The sequence below is a fragment of the Saimiri boliviensis genome, chromosome 4, assembly GCF_048565385.1.
Source record: "Saimiri boliviensis isolate mSaiBol1 chromosome 4, mSaiBol1.pri, whole genome shotgun sequence".
NCBI classification, from domain to species: domain Eukaryota; kingdom Metazoa; phylum Chordata; class Mammalia; order Primates; family Cebidae; genus Saimiri; species Saimiri boliviensis.
The window spans coordinates 154,537,448-154,560,243 of NC_133452.1; the positions used below are offsets into that span (position 1 = coordinate 154,537,448).

The window sequence follows — 22,796 nt, forward strand, 5'->3', positions numbered from 1 at the left end:
AACTACTGTTAGTAGCAATGCAGGCCACAGGAAAGTGGTCAGCAGAGAGGTTGCTTCAAGTAACAGTACTAGGCAGAAAGTCTACCTACATTTTTATCATGAAAAAAGTTTCAAAATGGGTAGATGCAGGTCTTCTTCAATTGTATCTAGTAAAGCCGTAAAAGAGAGTTGGTGAAGGTCAGGCACAGTGGCTCACACCTGTAATCCCAGTGCTTTGGGAGGCTGACATGTGCAGATCACTTGGGGTCAGGAGTTCAAGACCAGCCTGATCAATATAGCGAAACCCCATCTCTACTAAAAATACACAGTTAGCTGGGTATGGTGGCGGGTGCCTATAATCCCAGCTACTTGGGAGGCTGAGGCAGGAGAATCGCTTGAACCTGGGAGATGAAGTTACAGTGAGCTGAGATTGCACCACTGCATTCCAGCCTGGGCAACAAGAGCAAAACTTTGTCTCAAAAAAAAAAAAAAAAAAAAGAAAGAAAGAAAGAAAGAGAGAGAGAGAGAGAGTTGGTGAAGGGTTTCAAAGAGATATTTGCACACTCATATCCATAATGGCATTAACAGTAAACCAAAGGTGGAAGCAACCCTAGTACCCATTGACAGACGAAGGATAAGCAAAATGTGGTCTACACATACAACAGAACATTATTCAGCCTCGAAAATGATGGAAATTCTGACCCCTGGTATAGCATGGATAGACCTGAAGGACATTATGCCCAGTGAAATAAGCCAGGTGCAAAAGGGCAAATACTGCACGATTCCACTTATATCAGGTACTTATAGTAGTCAAAATAATAGGAAGTAGAATGGTGGTTGCCAGGGGCTGGAGTGGAGGGTATTTTATGAGTCTAGATTCAGTTTTGCCAGAAAAAAAAGAGGTCTGAAGACAGATGATGGAGATGGCATCATGTCAATATGAACATACAACTGTACACTTAAAAATGGCTCAGATAGTAAAGTTTGTGTGTATTTTACCATAATAAAAAGAACTAGAAAAAATGTTGGTGAACTATATCACAACTCTGAAACTTACATGCAAATTCTCTGATGATTATTAAGTTAGTTCTTTTAAATGGAAAGTTACTGAACAGAAGTCAGAATGAGTAGTAAAGATTGACTAGGTAGACAGCTGCTTGCTACCTAATCTGTTTGAAAAATGTCATCCAAACGATCTCCCCTGGCATCAGCTGAAATGACCATTAAAAAATTCAGGCCAGGCTTGTAATTCCAGCACTTTGGGAGTTCAAGACAGGAGGATCACTTGCAGCCAGGAGTGTGAGTCCAGCCTGGGCAACACAGTGGGACTCCGTTTCTATAAAAAACAGTTAAGGCAAAAATTCAATCCTTCCATCCCTTAGCCCTTGAAAAATGTCACTATCCTAGCCAAGGTCTCTATCAGCTTAATGTGAGCATTGTAACAAGACTTTTTCTCCACAGGCCAACCAAGGTACCTAGGCTGATGTGAAGCATTTGGAAAAGATTCAACTGGAAAGGGAACAGAGAGTGACCAGCCACTGAGTGGATAGGCAAGAACCACTGGAATCAAACTGTGCCGACTTCAAAATTTCCCCCACACCACAAGTGACCTTTTGCCACAAGTTTTCATATAAGCTTTTCTTTCTCCTTCTAACAATCTCCTATCTGAAAGACTCCTAGCAATTAAAAAAAAAAAAAGAAAACACAATTCAAAACTTGAAAAGGGTTTTATAAGAAGGTGAACAGGTCTTCTGTTAAACAACTCCCAACCATCACGATGTAAGTTAATCACAGAAAGTAATCTTGAGTTTTTAGTGCCATCCTGAAACTAAACGATGGTTAGTCATTTAGGACTGAGATGAACGAATTAAATGGAGATGCCTTAGAGCTCGGCATTTCTGAGTTTGCTGCGGCAAGTAGTTAAGTTTGAAGAATCCAGGTATGTGAATAACGTAATAGACAAGGCGGACAGATTGGATCAGAGGGGCTTTACTATTAAGATAAGTGACAATGTTAGCTCACAGTTATGACCTTATGCCCATATCACAGAGTGACACTAGACAAACAGCAAAATGCAAGGCTGCCGTGTGCACCGGATGAGAGTCTCACCTCTCTGTAGCTGAGCAGCTTTCAGGAGAGCATGTTGGGAGTGCGTGTGTGTGTGCACGTGTGTGTGCGTGCGCATGTGTGTGTGCGTGCGCGTGTATGAGAGAGAGAGAGAGAGAAAGAGAGAGAAGTTCTGTCATTGTAATATACAAGGAGTTTTCATAAAAGAAGATAGGGAGAGCAACAACAATTTGAATTAGGGTAGCCTATTTTTCTTTATAAGACACTCAAAATACTTAACAGGCCTTCCTTCATCAGTCTCCGCACCATCTGTCAGACCTCAGGTTACAATGACCGCCCCCACGCGTTAATCAAGAAGAGGCAACCAAGTGTGTAGCTTTGAGAAAAGTTCCACTCTTTCAGACTTGACTGTATTATTAAAATTTCTAAAAAGGTAAACAACAGGAGGCGGCTTTGATCACAGCATTGACTTTCATTGCATACCCATGTTCCTGGCAGCTTAGAATGGTTACAGAGCTTAAGGTAACATACAAAGTGCAGGTGAGTAAGAAAAGAACCTGACAAAACTCAGTGAAATAACAACGCAGGTGGCGGCAGATGCACACCTGTGCCTTCACCCCACTGCCAAAAATAAGAAGAGTCCATTTCTTTGCTCTCTACTCCATATACTCCAGAACAGATTAAATACATGTTTATAAACAGAAATGTATTTTAACATTTTATGGATTTTAAATAAAATGTATTTTAATATTTTATGGAAAACTTCATGTGAGGTCATGTGTTTGTACAGAGCAAGACATGGAGCTAGGCACCTCTCCAGTCACCTATAAAGCTGAGCTCATCCCTTCTTCTGGCACTCATTCCATACTCTATTCTGGAAGCCAGACCAGATTGAACACAGCAAACCATATCTTCCTTTCAGTATAGAATGCAATGAGTCAGTGTTTATGCAATGATCTGCTATTAAAGCAAATAAGCAGAATCAGGAATTCCAAAACATGCTATGTTTTCATTTCCATTTCACATGAGTATAAAGCTCGCCAAATTTGGGCGCTTTAAATTATGAAGGCTCCTATCACACACTTCTTTATCAGGCCTCCACATAATTGTTTAACTAAGACACTGATAAAAACGTCAGAAATGCTTGCCATGGTTCTCAGCAGCAAACAAATGTCTGTAGGCTCCGACCGTGCCCTGGAGTTTTTCAAACTCTTTCTTGTTTTTGAAAATGCATCCCATTCAGTTAATAGTTCTGGTGATAAGACAGGGCACACAGAGGGGCTAACCAATAGCCCAAAATGCGCCAGAGCAGAGCCCTGCACTGAGTTTAATGCTGACAGAGCATTCCAATCAGTAAGCGTGTTCCAACTCTTTAAATGGAGAAAATGTCCGAATCTGAGCTACAAAAGCAGCCCGTCTGCCCCTGGAATATTAGGTGCTGTGTTTTTAGTTTTCCTTCTTGTCTTCTGCTATTCCCATAATTCCCATTCATTTTTAATTATTTGGTGAGGGAAGGTGTCCCTTAAGGAAAAGAGTACAGGGATGAAGGCAGCCTGCCCTATTTTTAGACTCTTCTGTATTTTTTTAGTGAAAAAATTAGAAAGAAAACCTGGCAAATTATTATCTGCATTGCACACATGTTCGATGCTCCCCTCCCTCATTTTTAATCTATAAAAGATAGCACTTTCAACATCTGTGTTATAACTCCAAGGACTGAAAAGTACCCAGACACTCCAACCCGCTATCAGGCAGTTTCAGTGACAACAAACTGCTCCCCAAACGTACCGGTGAAAACCACACGTTCTCACTCTCGGCGACTTGAATTTGGTGAAATGAAACAGTCATTTCTATTTTTGCCTTTTGAAAGAGTTATGCTTAAAAGTGTAGTTAAAAGGTCAGATCTGGAAATTAATGGGTGAGCATGGTCCTATCTGAGATCAGAGAAGCATTTCGAGAGTGCCCCATGTCCCTTGGAACACCCTGTTTATTTCGAGGTCAAAAGGAAAAACATGTGGAAAGGAAGAGAGTCTCTGGCTGGGTGATGACAATGATAAGAAGACACTTTCAGAGAATGGGATCTCTTTGACTCAGCCCCTTGGTAGGTGTTTATTTAGAACCCAAGGACACTGGAGTCTGGCAGGATCCCACAATGGACAGAGGTGAGGAACACTGGCAGAGTTCTCCCACCAGATTTATATAGATATTGCTCATGATCTGAGCCTCTGTCTCTTCTGCTAGACCCTGGAGGGTCTCCAACCTCTTTCCTGGTCACACTGTTTTGAAGGTCACATCAGCTTTTAGCCGCCGCCCCGTCAGGTCCTCCCATCTTCTCCTATGCTATCCCTGGGCCATCTCTTTGGAAACTTCCTGAATTGTCTAGGCTAATGAAGGCTTTTAGGCTTTTGCCACCTAACCATGCCCTACACATCTTATTGGTCATGTCAATATCCTGCTTAAACTCTTTCGATGATTGTTCTCCTATCTTCAAGATAAACTCTAAACTCCTCAGCAGAGCTTACTGAAAAGACACTTTATGATCTGGCTTATTCTTCATGAGACTTCGCACATATCTGACTCCAGCCACTCTTAACTACTTGCAGTCTTCCAACATGCCATGTTCTCTCTTACCTTTGAGCTTTGCACACGTCCGCCTTGTGACCAGAGCTAGAGTTTCTCCATCCTTTGAAGTGAACAAATTAAGGAATTTGCTTTGGTTAAAAAATTAGCAAGCATCTTGAAGCAGAGCTTGAAAAGCACTCTTATTACACTGGGGTTTGCTCTCTCTTCCTGCTTTCGGGAACCCTGAGGCTGCAAAGTGAAGCAGCTCAGACTATCCTACTGGAGGAGGAGAGGCCACCTGAAGCAGAGACAAGCTGTCTCAGCTGAAGATGCCCCATCTCTCAGGCAAACCAGCCCTCCAGTAGCCACGTGAGAGAGACCATGTTGGATCGACCAGGTTTTGTCAAGCTGGCCCCGACTAAAATAGGCCAGGTGGCCTGCCCACACAATCCTAAGATTGTGGTTTTGGCCCTTAATTGTTGGGATGGCTTGTTATACAGTACACGCTAACTGATACATCCACTTTGTTTTCCGGTTAACACCTACTCATCCTTCAGCTCCGAGGACGAAAGCTTATCTGACCCCAGAAGATGCCACGCTGGTTTGCATCCATGGCAACCTGTGGGTCCATTAGGAGAGCACTGGTCATGGTGTAAAGGAGTTGGCTATTTTCTCATTAATCTCCCCAGTGACTGAAAGCTCCTTTAGCTATTGTGAATGCCCAGCCTGCAGCATACACATGCACGCACGCATGCACACACACACACGCACAATCCCTTCCTCTCTTTCTCTCTCTCTGTAAGTATTTGCTGAAAGAACATACAAGAATGTAGATATCCATCTTCAGGCTTTCGTCTATGCTCAATTTCAAAGAATTAGCCTAGACCATTTTTACCTATCACCACCTAGACATGGTAACCACATCAAAATGTATTTTAATGTTTTACTTTTTTAGAGTTCTAACTCATATCAATAGCCTTTGGGAATCTCCCTACTCCTTTTATAGATGAGACTATTATAGCTTCCAAACTCACTGTGCCTTTCAGTTTGACTAATACTATAAAATTCACCTAAAATTCCAAGGGCCCTCAGCATATGCACATGGATAATTCTGACAAATGTGTCACCTTCACTGTCATAATTATTCTACTATATACATGTCAAGGAAGCAGAAGGTCTTAACAATACATAACTGAATTCACTGTCAGCGTAATGACAATGACAGTTAATGACAACTCCTATTACAGAGGCTACGTCTCTGCAACAAAGAGACTAACAAGTTGCAACTGCTCACCTGTTCACTTCGGCAACACATCATGATAGATTTGGGTTTGTGAAATTTATCATCATAACAGCATCGTGGCTGCCACAGTTATCAGGGGGCAATCACTGGGCTAAAAACTAAACAGACTTTATCTCATTTAACTCTCACAAGTCCTCAGGGTAGGAATGGTGTCAGATCTGTCAGATCTTCTTTATAGATGAGGTAAATAAGGCTCAGAGAAGTTAGATAGGCAATTTCCCAAAGGATACACAGTTAAGGAGTGGCAGGTCTGAAATTTGAACCCAAATGTGATTCAAAAAGCCTCTTATATGGACTAATACCTTTAAATCTGATGCTGTTAAGTGGCAGTGATAATGATCTTCCTTTGGAAGATAAGGAAATAGAGGCACCCGGGAAAAAAAGAGCTTGCTCATGGTCTAAAAGGGCAGGAATGGGAAGAGAACCAGGTGCCTGAGATTCCTGCTATTAGACCAAGCCAGGGTGCTCCTATCTTCTCCTTAGTCGTTTTTTTTTTTTTTTTTTGGAGACGGAGCCTCACTCTGTTGCCCAGGGTGGAGTGCCGTGGCATGATCTCAGCTCACTGCAACCTCTGCCTCCCAGGTTCAACGGATTCTCCTGTCTCAGCCTCCTGAGTAGCTAGGACTACAGGCACACACCACCATGCCTGGCTAATTTATATATATATATATATATATATATATATATTTTTTTTTTAGTAGAAACAAGGTTTCACCATGTTGGCCAGGCTGGTCTTGAACTCCTGATCCATCTGACTTGGCCTCCCAAAGTGCTGGAATTACAGGTGTGAGCCACTGCACCCAGCTTAGTCATTAATATTTTGATTCACACCTACCCCTGTAATCAATGACAACTTATTCAGGAAGGAGTAACAAGTTCTTTTTTTTTTTTTTGAGATGGAGTCTCACTCTTGTCACCCAGGCTGGAGTACAATGGCATGATCTTGGCTTACTACAACCTCCACCTCCTGGATTCAAGTGATTCTCTTGACTCAGCCTCCTGAGTAGCTGGGATCATAGGCGTGCACCACCACATCTGGCTCATTTTTGTATTTTTAGTAGAGACGGGGGTTTTACCACATTGGCCAGGGTGGTCTCAAACTCCTGATCTCAACTGATCTGCCCGCCTCAGCCTCCCAAAGTGCAGGGATTACAGGCATGAGCCACCGCACCCAGCCAACAGGTTCTTTATCTTCTAGTACGCTTCCAATTATTTACTGTGTATCTACAAAGGCTGTAAAAAGAAAAGCACATAAAACATGAAGTTCATGAAACCTAACTGGGCTATCATCTACTTGACCAAATTTCTTCTAAAAAAGCAACTGTCAAACCGAGAGAAGACTCTGAATCTTCTAAGCTTAATGCCATTTACATTAGTTGTATTTCTTATTCACACAGGAGAATCAGCTTTATTATCTGTGCACCATAAAGAAGGATGAGTATTTAATCACTAAGTTTTAACAGTTATATAATAATCCAAGAAAATTAAACAAAACCATACTTCTCCACAGTATCAAAATGCACTTAATAGATATTTAATGTTTCAAGAACACACAATGTCTTCTATCATTTTCAGGTGTCCCCAAACTACAACCCGCGGGCCACAGCGGCCCCCTGAGGCCATTTATCCGGCCCCCCGAGGCCATTTATCCGGCCCCCCGAGGCCATTTATCCGGCCCCCCACTGCACTTCAGGAAGGGGCACCTCTTTCATTGGTGGTCAGTGAGAGGAGCACAGTATGTGGCGGCCCTCCAATGGTCTGGGGGACAGTGAACTGGCCCCCTGTGTAAAAAGTTTGGGGACACCTGATTTATATCATTTTGGCGATTTAAAATAATGAGCTAGGCTGGGCACACTACACACTGTCAAAGAAAACTGATTTACTTTATCTCTTATGAAACATCCTGAAAACATGGGATGCTCTGAAAGTACAAACAGCTACCCTTGGAATTTTTCTTTTTCCAAAAATTATTTTTCTTAATTCCAGTCCCAGATCTTTACTCCCAACCCTTATTCCAGCTATAGTAGAAGGAGTGAATACTCGTTGAGTATACAAAAGGTGCTAGAAATGGTCAGTTACCCTAAATGCCTTTCCCACCGTAAGCACACAGTTTCATGCAATCATCTTGGCTTGAGTGTGGTCATTCAGTGGAACAAATGCTGCAGGTCATGTTTTAGCTGTGAAAGGAAAGGCAATAATGCATGCTTCATACTGTCGGTCATTTGCAGGTCTCCAATGCTCTGGGGACACCCTTCCATCAGTCTCCCTTCTTTCCCATTTTCTGGCAAAGACCCACTTTGAGTCTCTTTCTTTGTGAAAAATGACTTGACATCTCCAGGGCCACACACAGAAGCACCCCCAAAAGAAAATGTCACCCAAATCCATTGCCTAGGGGCTTTCACAGGAACGTGGCTGTGGAAGAAGCCTCGAGGACCACCAATGTCACTTGACTGGCCATTTTAGACTTCATCCAGGAAAGGCCACCTTGGACGGGGACTTTAAGATATGATCCTCAGGATTTCTATGTTCTTTGGATCCAACTCAGAAAATGGCAGAAGTCGTCATTTAGTGGCAATTCAGCATGGCATAAAGAGAGGAGAGCAATTAAAAAGAAGAGTACAAAGTACGCTGTATTCCTTTTCAATGCTGGGTGCGTGGATAAATTCCCAGAGCCCAGTAAGAAGGGTCTCATTACGATGGACGGCTTTCAGGCCAGACCTGTCAATAGGAAAAGGGGCCAAGAGGGACTGCCGTGGTGTTTCCTTTCCGTCTGCCTCCCTTGACCTCTGATTCCTCCCAAACATCTACTCATGTCTCCAACTCTGCATGCCAGTGCTGATCAACAACCAGAACATTAACCCAATTCACAAGAAAAGCTGATACCATCAGATGCTCTGAGATCGCCTAACATCCTGGCCTGACAGTCCCCACATTCTGCCTGGACTATCCCTTAATTCATTTGTTATTCTCCCTGGGATTCTATCTGTACCAGAAAGACCATGTGGTCCGTGATCCTTATTAAGTGACACTCCCATGATACACTTAGTAAGTGATGTCCTCCTCCTGGAAGCCTGCCCAGATGAGGGAAATGGAAAATCCTCTTTGAGCAAGGTGACTGCCAACTCCCTTCTGACCCTCTGCAGGCCACCCTCGTCCACTGCCACTCCCTCGCTTGCCTTTAAGGAAGTGCCAGCCAGCACGTTGCTAGGACAACTGGCGTCACTGCAGAGGCACAGAAATAGATCATCAGTGGAGCTGGGAACCTGGATTGTAAACTCCGATGACAGCGATGAGATACCGATTGGCAGCTAATCTGTCCCCTACAGTGAGTGGCAGAGTAACACTACCCAGTGGGCAGCTCTCACCTTGACACACTACCCTTTCATCTACATTTGTGCTTGATGTGGTGGTGGCTGAGAATGGGCAAGGAACTAGCTTTAGATAGAGGCTGAACGACTCAGTTTTGAATTATGTGAGCCAGTAGATATGCAGTAACCACCTGACATTTGCACCTTTAATTTGTCAGTTTCCTGAAAATCAGGGAAGAAGGCTGTTCATAAGCAGAAGTATGAGAGCCAGAAACAGGTAGAGCCATTGAGGCTGCCAAAGAGAAGGAAAAAACAATGTGTCTGGACAAGCAATAGCTTTCTCCTTTCTGAACAAAAGCATTCTCCTCTTCTACCTCCTTTTAGAGATCAAAGAAGAAAAAGGCAAAGGAAACCGAAACACTAGGGCTTGCCATGGTAGAAGAAGAGAATAACATTTGTGCCCAGTTCTCTTTGTTCTGCAGGGTGAGTTTTACAATGCTTATAACGGGTAGCAACTCGTAGGAGCCCCAGGCATTAAGACTGCCATCAAAGTCTTGGATTTTAGCCCTGGAGAAATTACATTTTTTTTTCTTCAATTCTATGCAAGCCACAAAGGCTTGAGAAGAAGAAAGAAAACGAAATGAAGAGCAACCTAATGGAAACTTTAGAAAATCATTTTATCAAGAGCATTTTCATTTCTAGATACACAAAGGAAGGCTGGTGAGGATGGCTGATGTGCAAATTGAAACACAGAACTGACAGCCCAGGACCTGTGCAGGGGCTCAGCAGTGAATTCTGCCAGCACTCTAGACATGTCACCTCCCGGTGCCAGGCACTCAAGACCGGGAGCCGATCACAAGATGCTGTTTATGAACGTAATGAGAAAGAAGTAGAATTTCGAAGTAGGAGAAGATGGTTAAGAATCCAAAGAGCATGATTACAAGAACCTGCCTGAGTTTTGGAAATAAAAGATTATGACCAAGGATCACCATTTGTCTTCCATTTCTGTTTCCATCTAGGGAGACTCTCCTTAAGTAAGTTGTTTCAGGAATATAAGCACAGAAAGAAAAAAAAATTATTTTGAAAACTTAATTTCTCTAACATAGGTTTCAAACAGCTAATTTGTTAACACACCTAAAAGTCATTTTCTACTTGTCAAAAATGACTTTTTCTGAATCACGTAACATACTTGTTTAGGTGTCTGAAAAGGTTAATATAATCCTTAGGATTTACAGAAGATGGATTAATTCTTTCAGTCTATGAATCTACTTAGCAATAATTTATTACATCGCTACCACTGGAAATTTAACATGAATTTATGTTGGAAACATGGTTAAATATTTTTATGGTATAATTGTTTTTAAAAAGTAAAAAATTAGCCAGGCGCGGTGGCTCAAGCTTGTAATCCCAGCACTTTGGGAGGCTGAGGCGGGTGGATCACGAGCTCAAGACATCGAGACCATCCTGGTCAACATGGTGAAACCCCGTCTCTACTTACTAAAAATACAAAAAATTAGCTGGGCATGGTGGTGTGTGCCTGTAATCCCAGCTACTCAGGAGGTTGAGGCAGGAGAATTGCCTGAACCCAGTAGGCGGAGGTTGTGGTGAGCTGAGATCGTGCCATTGCACTCCAGCCTGGGTAACAAGAGCGAAACTCCATCTCAAAAAAAAAAAAAAAATTAGATAATTCTAAAAATGAAGTTATCTTTCTATTTGTCTCTTTATATTAGTCCTAAGAAGCGATCTATGCGTTGTTAAGAACCAATAGATTTTGTTTGGGTTCTATGACTAAACAATGTCAACTAATTCTTATTTGTGTCTCATCTTTCCTTAAGAAAGCAAAGAAGAAGCAACAACCTTTTGGAGGAATAGTGAAAATAATCAGAGTACTATAGTAATGGCAGACTTTAAGACCAATGACATACATCGGTAATATTACAACACAAATGACAATCAGATTGACCTCTGAGGCGCCCACACTGTGGGATTACTTGGTCTCTATCTGGAAGGATTTTCAGTGGCTTTTAATTTCCCTTCTGGGTGGTATCACTATTCAGTCATCTCTGTTCTTCTTTCTTGCGGATTCTTGAACATTGAGCACTTTGAATTTATATCACTGAAAAAATATATCTTTCGTTTTAGATGTGTTTTACTGGCCAAACTTCAGTTGGAAACACTACCCTTACTAACATTAGGAAGCATCATGCTTTACACGTCCCAAGTTCTAGCTTCAAGTTTTACATATAAAGATCTCAAATGAGCTGGGCACGATGGTGGCTTACACCTGTAATCCCAGCACTTTGGGAGGCCAAGGCGGGCAGATCACTTGAGCTCAAGAATTTGAGACCAGCCTGGCCAACATGGTGATACCCCTTCTCTCTTTTTTTTTTTTTTTTTTTTTGAGACAGAGTTTCACTCTTGTTGCCCAGTCTGGAGTGCAATGGCGCGATCTCGGCTCACCACAACCTCCGCCTCCTGGGTTCAGGCGATTCTCCTGCCTCAGCCTCCTGAGTAGCTGGGATTACAGGCACACGCCACCATGCCCAGCTAATTTTTAGTATTTTTAGTAGAGACGGGGTTTCACCATGTTGACCAGGATGGTCTCGATCTCTTGACCTCATGATCCACCCGCCTCAGCCTCCCAAAGTGCTGGGATTACAGGCTTGAGCCACCGCGCCCGGCTGGTGATACCCCATCTCTATGAAAAATACAAAAATTAGCCGGGCACCATAGTACAAGCCTGTAATCCCAACGACTTGGGAGGCTGGGACAGGAGAATTGCTCGAAACTAGGAAGCGGACGGTGTGGTGAGCTAAAATTGTGCCACTGCCCTCCAGCCCAGGTGACACAGCCAGGGTCTTGGTCTGGAAAAAAAAAAAAAAAAAGATTTAAAATGATCCTGAAGAAAATGGTGGCCTAGTGGCCATGTGCTACTAATCCTTATGTCTTTGTTAGTGTTCAAACCATACAATTTCTGACGGAAAGAAAGCTCTGGCTCTGAGGTCTCACGTGCCCAGACACAGAAGTAGTTACACAAAAGACTATTTCTAGTCTCTTCTCAAAGCCCCCTTTGCCTTCTTGAAATACGTAGATGTATTGGATTGAAATTCTACCTCTGCTTGATGGCTCAGTTTAGATGTCTTTCCTGAAATTCCAGCACTGAGGATGCTTACCCATCATCCTTTCGGTACACCTGACTCTGCCACCATGTACATCTTCCTATTGTGCCCTCCAAGAGTCTCGAAGGGTGGTAAATACAGATTACTCAGCACAGGATCCCTGAAAGACTCGAGCACATCTTGGCACACACAAGTCTTTTCATAAATCACGGTACTGAGTGAAGTCTAAACTTAACAGAAGACACAAGGCTGGGCACAGTGGCGCACGCCTGTAATCCCAGCACTTTGGGAGGCCAAGGCAGGTGGATTGCCTGAGGCCAGGTGCTTGAGGCCAGCCTGGCCAAAATGGTGAAACCCAGTCTCTACTTAAAATACGAAAAGAAAAAAAAAAATAGCTGGGCATGGTGCATGCCTGTAATCCCAGCTACTTGGGAGGCTGAGGCAGGAGAATCGCTTGAACCTGGGAAGCAGATGTTGCAGTGAGTCAAGATCGTGCCATTGCATTCTAGCCTGGGCAACAAGAGTGAAACTAACTCACTCACTCACCTCTCTCTCTCTCTCTCTCTCACACACACACGAGGACACAAAAGCATTTTACCTCGGCACTATTCAGTTAGAAAGCAGCCTGACCAGGCTGCTGGTGTTTCTTTTCCCCCAATAGAACACAAATGTTGTAAAAGTTCCATGAACTTTTTTTCCTTCCACAACGTCTGGGTGTTCCGAACATTTTCCTCCTCCTCTCGAAGATGCTGAGAGGAAGGGCTGAGCACTGGAGGAAGATGGTGCCGAGGGAAAGGGTGTGCCTGGGATGGGCTACACTTTGTCAGCCGCCTCAGGAGGTAGCTCTGACACCAATTCTTAGAAGCAGTGGTGCCTGCAAAGACCCTGCCAAAGGTGCCGATCCCAAATAACACACCAGGGGTAATGGCCAGGAACTAGTGAAGCTGTCAGTCAGAAGCTATCTGAGGAAGTCTGAAGAAGAGAGAGAAACCGGTGAAAGAGAAAACTCCAGAAGACTTGAAGCTCTACCCAGTGCACTTGCATGAAGGAGCTCAGTCAGAACCTCTCTGCCTTTACAACCTGCAGGTGAGTTTGCAGGGCCATTACAAACACGGACTTAAGAAAAAGGAGACTGTTCTCCCTGCCTTGTCCAACAGCGGAACCTCCCTTCTCTCCTGACCCGCTTATCCACTTCAGATTTTTTTATGATAGTGCTGAAGAATTTGGTATCACAGACGGCAAATCTAAAAGGTACAAACTGACAGACTCATAGGGAAATTCCCTGCTTACTCTTATTAGAGTGTATATGTGCAATTCTCTTACTCTGGAGATTCAGAGCAAGGGAAATTCAGCTCCCATTCTTTAAGACTTGCCCAGAGAGCATAATGCTGTTTCTACAGGCACAGAGGTCTTTATTTCACTCAGTCCATTTCTTCCCAGGAATAAGTAATTCCTGCACTCAGAGCAGTTATTCTGAAAAGGGAGTCCATAAACAAACAGAATTCCAGAAACCTTTATTACTGTTATCCTCAAAAGCTAAGTAGCACGACGCCTCCCTAAGAAAGCCTCTGTGAACTTGCCATCACACACCGCAGAGCCAGCACACCGATGTTTCATTGTAAGGTGTGCACTGGAATGAAGCGCTATTCAGTCAGTCCCATTCTAGGGAGATACAGCACTTCTGGCCTGGCCCTACTTTCAAATGAAACATGAGCATAAGCAGGGATGAAATGATGTAATGGTAAGAGGCAAAACCACCACGGCTCACAGAAAGCCGGGGCAGGATGCCCACAAGAAGTGATAAAGCAAACCACTCAAATGGAAGAAGACAGGAAATACAGACAGCACAGAACCAAAAAAAAAAAAAAAAAAGTATTAGAAAATCCCCAAACTCTACTGATAGGTCTAGAAAACTTTTATTTTTTTTTTTTTTACACAAAGTGTTCCCTCTCCATATTTTTATACACATCAAGTACCAACTTCTAAGGAAAAGAAAATAGTCTAGACTCACCATCCCTTCCCCTCACCCTTAAACTGCTGTCAGACTCAAGCATTCTCATCAGAACAGCATGTGTGTTTCTTTCCCTAATGGCTCAGGCCCACACATGAGAAGCCCAGGGACACCATTATTCTATCCTTAGACATTCACTCAATGAATATTAACTGAGTGCCCGTTATGGAAAAAGCAGTGTTTTAGGTGTTATTCATTCAACAGGGAAGAAGAATAAGAATAAGATACTGTCCCTCCTTTTGCAGCACTTACAGACTAGTTGAGGAGACTGATGATTAACAAATAACTATATAATATGTAAAGTGCTTAGAAGAAAAACACAGCAAGCTAGAGGATGGAGAGGGATGGGGTGAAGGTCAGGAAAGGTTGCTTTGATGAGGTAACTCAAAAATTCTTATGGAAGGAAGGAGAGAAGCTTAGGAATGACATACGGCTCACTGTCTCCTTGCTTAGACTATAAACAATATTTGAACACGGAGGTGGTTCATTTTAGAAAACTCAAGTTCAAAAATGGCTCCTGTTTATTTTCAAAAGTACCAGTGAATGTGTATCCTAAATTTAAACAGCTAAAGCTACAGTCTAAGGAAGGTCTCAAACAAATACCTTTGAATTGTCATAGGGTGCCCAGGACAGTCTTGTGGAAACGGTTTCATGGTGATCAAAGATGTAACGATTCTAAGACTGTGTTCAATGTTTTAAACACAGTTGGAAATGAGGTAGTGCCAAATCACTGATTTTTAGGAGCCAAAGAAGGTAAAATAAAGGTTCAGTCGGCCTCATCTAAGGTTGATACTTTATGCAACATGAGACACTGAGAGCCAGAACCACCCCTGGAGTCATTTAACTCAACTTTCTCCTGCTGCCCATCATCAAATGAGTCCTCAGGGTGGAGAGCGCCCAGGTTCTATGGCTAACAACAGCACTGTGCCTCAAATCCAGGTTTGCCGACTCTGAGCTCAGCCTCAGCACCACTCTCTTCTTGTGCAAGATACCCTGCCTGAGAGCCAGTCTGAAACACCCTCGGGAGCAAAGGCCATCTCCTGGCAGGCAGGGGCAGATTTGAGAGGCAGTTAATCAGACGGGCAGAGGAATGAAAACTGGGAGTAAGGAGTTTGGGGTGCAGTCTGCAGGGACTGCTGAGCATGGGAACCACTACTTTCAATGGCTGCTGGGATTCTCGCTCACAGTTATACGCCCACTCCCAGATCCTGTCTATGTGCAAACACACATTCTTTGAAAATTGCCTGCCTTCTCTACTGCGATAGCTCTCCATGGCACAGGCTTTGGGGCACAGAGGACACTAGAAGCAGGGAAGATAGAAAATCAGTGTCGTAAACACGGGCCCAGGTAATGAAAGGTTACTAATAACACAATTTACTAAGAAAACTAGGAACCCCCACTGCCCTTACCAAGCAAATGCGGTTTTCAAAGAAAGTACTTAGCATGCAAAGAGTTCGCTAGAATTTGGTATTTTCTTCCTCTCTCGACACACTCCATCTACAGAAGGATTTTAAAACTCTTCAAGTCTGCCATGTGGCATCTTAAAGTGTATACTTTAGAAGTTCTTTGAAAACCTCACTTAATCTTTGAGGTCTGACAGGGTGTCACATGAACAGTTCAAAGCAACAGTTAAAACAACAACAAAAAAAACCCCACCAGATTTGAAACAAAAGCTATCTTGATTATGGTAACTGTACGAGTCATTTAAATAGAGCCTGAAACCTAAAGCAATTTTACATATGACACTTGTTTCCTAGGATGAAAACGCTGAAGAAAAAAAAAAGCCACCAGAAGTGCATTCTAACAGTTACCTGATTGGGAAAATGATTTCTAGTAAAATACACCGTAACTAGAGTACCCAAATCTAACATGGCCCACAATTATTCCTTGATAGTGATAGAAACTTCTACAATAAAGTTGTGTGTGTGTGTGTGTGTGTGTGTGTGTGTTTTAAATAAGTATAATAGTGCCTTCACCATGCTCTGTCCCTTACGGGGACGACAAACCGAGATACTGACTGCTTAATAAAAAGGTAGTATGTGCTGGGGACGGTGGCTCATGCCTGTAATCCCAGCATTTTAGGAGGCAGAGGTGGGAGCATCACTTGAGCTCAGGAGTTCAAGAACAGCCTGGACAACATGGTGAAACTCTGTCTCGACCAAAAATGCAAATAATTAGCCAGGCATGGTGGTGTGCACCTGCAGCTCCAGCTACTCTGAGGGCTGACGTGGGAGGGTTGCTTGAGCTCCGGAGGCAGAGGTTGCAGTGAACCGAGATCACACCATTGTACTCCAGCCTCGGTGAGAGAGTGACACACTCGCTCAACTAAAAAAAATAAAATAAAAATAACATAATACGAAGCAAAACACAGACTTGCAAAATATCACTGTATGGGGGCTCGTGACTTGCCCAAGGTACTTGATCTCAATAGTAGGAAAAGGATTCAGGTCAGCTGATTCCAGGTTGACTGATTTTGACCAGACTCAGCATGTACAGAATGGAAACACACCAAAACTTCATTGTCTCTCGCTGTCTGCTTTCAGTGAAGCACTGGGAACATCTGAATTTAATAAGCTCAGAGGAATATTACTCATTATTTAACTCTGAGATGACATAAATACATATGCATATTTTAATACAAATGTTTAGAAATCCGTGAAACAAAGAAAAAAAATCAGGAAATTTTTTTTCCACGTGAATACTTTTCTCCCTGACATATGGTGCACTTTGCACTTTTCAAATCTTTTACACAACTGCAAAAAAAAAAAAAAAAAAAAAAAAGGTAATAAATGCTCAAAAAGGTTTTCTGGCTGAATTAACGAGAAGCTGGAAACGAAAAAATATATATCTATATACACACGCATAAGAATATACATATATGCAACAGAAATATTCATATGTATTTATATATACATGCAAACAACAAAAACCTAGAAGAAATTGTCTCATTATTTCCTAAAATTTGAAGATAGTATCTTCTCATTCTCAGAGGTGCTCACGAGCCACCCTGGGCTTCACGTGACTCTATTCTTCCCTGGTCAAACTCTGCTGACTCTGTTTTGTGAACCAGTTCAGCAACAAGGTAAACTCTCCAGAAAGTAGCAGGGCTGAGCACCCTTGCATTATTTCATAGTAGAAGAGCTCCCAGAAGTCACACTTTGTCATCTCTTCCATTACCTGATACTAAAACTTGTCATGCAAGGCAGCCCTCAGCTGACATGTGGGAACAAACTTTACTTGTCTCAAAATCCCAAGCCAGTAACCCAATCAAAACCAGTAAATCCGCGCACTGTGAATAAGAGAAGCACCAAACACAACTCGTGCTTATAACTTGCATACCTCAAGATTTTAAAAACCAGAGAGAAAAAATGTCATTTTCATCAACTGCGCATAAAGAAGAGTAATTGCTGGATGGAAATTCTGATTGCTAATCCTTAGCCTGGAGAATTTTACCCCCTACTCACCAACCTAAAAGAACTGCAATAGCCCAATTTAAAGGGCTGCTCTAAATCAGATACAATTTGATTGTACCAGTAGAAAAGGGGTCCCTACAGTGAAAGGATCACTGTATTCCATCTTTTTATTCCAGAAGTAGATAGTCTGCAGCACGCCATAGACGCTGAGAGAAGGCAAGTTCCAGCAAATACAAACAGAACCTCTTCCTTCAAAAGAAGAAATTAACTAGCCGATCACCCAGAGCTCAGGCTAATACCCCTTTAACACCTGGCTCAGTTACATCAAGTGATTCATGAATCCTGACAAGGCAAGCCACTGCAGATACTGTTTTTGGTTAACTTACAACATTCACTGCGTACTGTTCACAGGTAGCCTCAGCCTATACTTCACCATGGAGACTTCCCACAGGTGCTGGAGGGCTCCTGAGGTCTCTTGGGCTCAGGCGTGTTCTTTCTTCCTTTCACAGCGAGGTGAGAAATACCTGGCATGGAAACAGAACAGAAGAAAAAGAAGAAGGTAAACACATCATCAAATCACTTGTTATCTCAACAAATCAAGTCTCACCCCCAATTAGATGAACTGATAGTTCACCGAAGACCATTTTCTTAAAAAAGAAGTTCAGTATTTCTGCTTTTCCCCCAAAAAGAACACAGCATGGTACAGCCAGCCTCTCCTCACCCCAAAGTTGAAGCCATTTCTGAGAGACTTCAGATGCAGTCTTAGCTGAGGCGCAAACGCCTCTACACAGGCCACTTGGCTTTTATGCAAAAGGAGGCAAGGACCAGCATGTTTTGCCATTCTCACACCTCACTGGGTTATGGAGAAGATCAAGAGGATCATTCTTGCAAAGCACACACAGTTCCCCAGAAGAAAGCCACTATGTAAACGCAAAGCATTATTGGTGGTCATAAGCCTGTTCCTGAGCTCTGGAGCCAGAATACAAATGCCAGCACCGGCGAGGCACCAATAATCAACTATCCCTGGAGCACCCAAACGTCTGCGTGCCCTACTGTGCTGAGGTTCAGGAGAGAAAAGGAACAGAAACGAAGGCGTCTCGCATCTCCAGGAAAAAGAAAGTGAAGGTGTCAAGCAGGAGGCTGAGAGGAAGAGTGTAAGGTGGCAGGAGGGCACATGCAGGAGCATGGTTATTTGGTGCACAGCTCCCTCAGACTGCTGGTTTGCAGCGTTTCGTGCACTCAATGTTTGCGACGCTGTGAAATTTTCCACTTGGCTGTCTGCCATTCCCACCCACTGAAGACAACACTTACACCCACAAAAGTGGCACACTGGGACCCTGCTGGAAAAGGACTGGATAACTGTTGTTTATTGGCTGTTGCTTTTAATGAAAAGACTTATTCATATCCTGATCATTAATATTTTCCACACCTGGATTTCTTGATTCAGCCACCCCCCCCCCAATCCCTCCCCCCACCCGCCCCTTTTTAAGGCTGACTGAGGAACAGCTTCTCCTGGAACAATACTATCAACTTATTTTACCCTGTGTACTTTTGAGAAGCACCCTTGAGGCACAGGAACTTCTATTAGTGGCTTTGGGGATGATGAGAAACAGAATTCAGGTGCTACACTAGAATCTCGTGTGCTTCCCAAATACACCACCCTCACAGGCAAGTCATGTTTTTCCTTTCAAAGTCACGAGCATGCACGGAAAAAACAGAGTTGTAGTATTAGCACTGTGGGTGTCATTCATAGCATTTCTGAGGAAGAAAAAGAGTGGTCCCTTCTCTCAAAAAAGGCAAGAATGAATAACAAATCTTAGATTTAAAATTGGTAAAACACTGACAAGCAGGCCTCAAAATAACTAAAAAAAAAAAAAATGGAGAGACAAAATTAGGACAGAAGAGAGAAAGGAGGTGTCTGCTACTCATATAATTAACCATCACTTTCATCATGAATACAGTTTACCAAGTGCTTTCTCATTAATTAAATCATTCACTTGATACAATTTTACTTGGTATTTGCAACATCCACTAGGCTCTGTGTTCAACTGGGGTATACATGGTAAACAAAGTAGCCAAGGACGCTGCACCCGAGGAGCTCACTGCCTCAAGACTGACAGACAGTAAAGCATCACACGAGCTTAGTAGATGTAGAAAATTTGGAAACTATACAGGCAATAAGAAGGAAAAATGAACATTGTGATTTGAAGTCACCATGGGGGTACCTCACTTAGAAAGAGGGTCTCAGGAAGGCTTGTCTTACAGAACTAGCATTCAAACAGGAAAGTCGAAGATGAGTAGGAGTTAGCCAGGCATCAGGTTTCCAGGTAGAGGAAACAGTCTGTGCATTATATGAACTAATCTAGTGATGTACAACTGTTTTCTGTTATTTCACTCTTTTTTATTTCGCCATTTCAACTGAGTCTCCTTGAAAAAGAAGTGAGTGTCACAACTGTTCTCCATACCTCGAAATAAGAGATGATTTCTGACTGCTAGGCCATCAGAGCAACACACACTTTCTCTGTGATTAATTTCTGTGAGAGGAACACACCTGACGCAGGTATTATTCTTGATGTGATGGCAAATAATGACCTCGCTCTCTAAGGCACCCCAAGCCACTCCAACATCACAGTGAAATAAAAGGAAGCTCTCAGTTGACACCTGTAAGCCACAGCTGAAATTAAGAAAACCCTTCGCCCAAAAGGACTGAAAACAGATCACGTTTTCTTAAGTACCTTGAATCAGGTACCAAATTTCTGGCTTCCCCTTGATTACGGTATTTTTATTTCTCTCTTGAACTTAAATAACTCTTATGTCCACCTTTAACAGTGTTCTGTCAACCGTCGCTCTTGGTTCTTGGTTCAGTGATCTGTTTATTTACCCACATGAGCCGCAAGCAAGGTACAAAGAAATGAAAAGCAATGGAAATGTTATGTTCATCTGGTGTTTTCTTCTTCCCGACCATCCCAGATCTGGCTCAACTTAATTCTTCCACTAAGGAAAATCACTAGTTTGCGTGCTTCGTCCTACAACATTAAAGCTGATCACCCAACAGGCTCATTCATGTTCTCCCCATAAATGAAGTAAGCCCGAAAGCCTGTCTGAAATGAATATACCGAACTTCTATTTGAGTCTCTTTCCATTTAAAATGCCCTAGATAAAATGTAATTTATCCTACAAGCTTCTCATACAAACAAAAATATTACCAATATTCCACATTCAAAGTCTCAGAATACAAACCTTCACTTTGACCTGGCAATTGTGACACACTCAGAAAGAAGAGAGAGAAAACAAGGAAAAGCACTTACTGAAGCCAGGCTGCCCAACGTCTTGCCATCGAACCCGGGAAATTACATCAGGCTGTCAGTTTCATCCTCTGCCTAGAGAAGAAAACGACACAATGCCAATTGCTCCTTTCCCTGACTGCCCACGGCACTTACAGTCTCCACCACACATTCTGACCCAAGGTTCCTTTCACTTCAGCACTTTGTTATACTGTCTCTTTATACTCCACTGGATTTATTTAAGTCTTGAAGGCTCAAACAGTTTCTAAGCTCCTTGACGAAAGAAACCTTGCCATGCCCTTCTTTTGTAACCTCCTAATGGCGTCTAGTGGAAGAGCCTGGATTTAAATTAAATGATCCATATCCAAAACCTGTTCTAGGACTTAACCCTTACTCCAAAAGAATCAGCAGTCTACAGCTACACTTTAAGCCCATTTCACCTTTCTCTGTCCTCCAGGGACTTGAAACTCTGATGATGCCTATCATCATCATGTGTCAGCCCTCCACAAACTTGAAAAACATTAAATTACAACTTAGCCTTTCTGTTCCGTTCTTCCAATCCATTACACTTTTAGTCATTAGTGGATTTTGAACAGTTGTCATCTCCTTTCAAGATTTACAAACTCTCCCACTTCCTCATCACCAGCAGCCTACATCCTTAGTTCTCGAAGCTTCTCAAAGCCACTATTAAGGAAACCTTCATGGCACGTGGAGGGGAGATGCAGACCTCTGAGGCAGTGATACTCAAACTCGACGCAGCAATCAGAAATAGCTGGAGAACTCCAGGGGCAGTGGCTCACGCCTGTAATCCCAGCATTTTTGGAGGCTAAGGCAGGAAGGGGGATTGAGCTCAGGAGCTCAAGGCTGCAGTGAACTATGATCACAAACTGCACCCCAGCCTGGGTGAAAGAACAAGATTCCGACTCAGAAAAAAAAAAAAAAAAAAAAAAAAGGAAAAGAAACGGCTAGAGGGTCTTGTTAAACCAGAGAATGCTGGGACCCACCTGTAGAAATTCTGATTCAGTAGGCTGGGGGTGGGGTCAGAGAATTGTAGTTCTGACAAGCTCCCAGGTGATGCTGATACTGCTGATCAGGGACCACACATTTAATCACTTATCTGAGGTTAAATGTTACTGCCAATTACAGGGCCAGAGAGATGCTGAGGATCCTTTGAGTATATTTAATGACCATACGACCGCTACATTGAAAGCAATGATACTTGTCTATTTCAAAGAGGTGACAAATAACCCCCAAAAAATAAACCTCAAAACCCCAAAACCAAAAAACTTCACACAGTGTATTACCCAGGTCATGACGCCGCATGCAGTCTATCTACCTGGGCTCTGAATCTGCTCTCCTCCCACTGGCTCCAGATCTTGCTGGAGTCAATTCCGCCCCTGATTTCCCTTCCGTCTTTTTTCTCTCTACTGGAAACTTCTCATACGCCAAGCATATTCGGTCACTGCTCTTCGTAAAAGACCTTCTCCATACCCTAATATGATCCCAAATGGCTGTCACCGCTCTCCTGTTCACCAACAAACAGTTGTACTATCCATTCGATGCCAGCACTTCACCAACTACTTAAAGCGTAAAGCTTGATTTCTACCACTTTTCTCTCGGTTAGTAACTTTCCTCCTCCTCCAAAGGTCAGGAATGGTTTCCCACCTTCTAAGTGCAGTGACCTGTGCTGAGGCCTCCTCCTGACCTCTCTATCAACATCTGCCTAATACAGCTCACCAGTAATAGCTCCTTC

General features: G+C 42.9%; 1 protein-coding gene across 2 annotated transcripts in view; it reads right to left on the reverse strand.

Moving 5' to 3' along the window:
- LOC101038016 (uncharacterized) overlaps positions 1 to 22,796 on the reverse strand; it is a 443,760-nt gene that overhangs the window by 137,445 nt on the left and 283,519 nt on the right. Inside the window, exon 7 of one of the 2 annotated variants that reach the window (XM_074398477.1) lies at positions 18,146 to 18,283. The gene's annotated coding sequence lies outside the window, so the exon portion shown is untranslated. Of the gene's footprint in view, positions 1 to 458; positions 18,284 to 22,796 lie in introns of those variants that run through there. The other variant, XR_012517451.1, reaches the window with a different exon arrangement.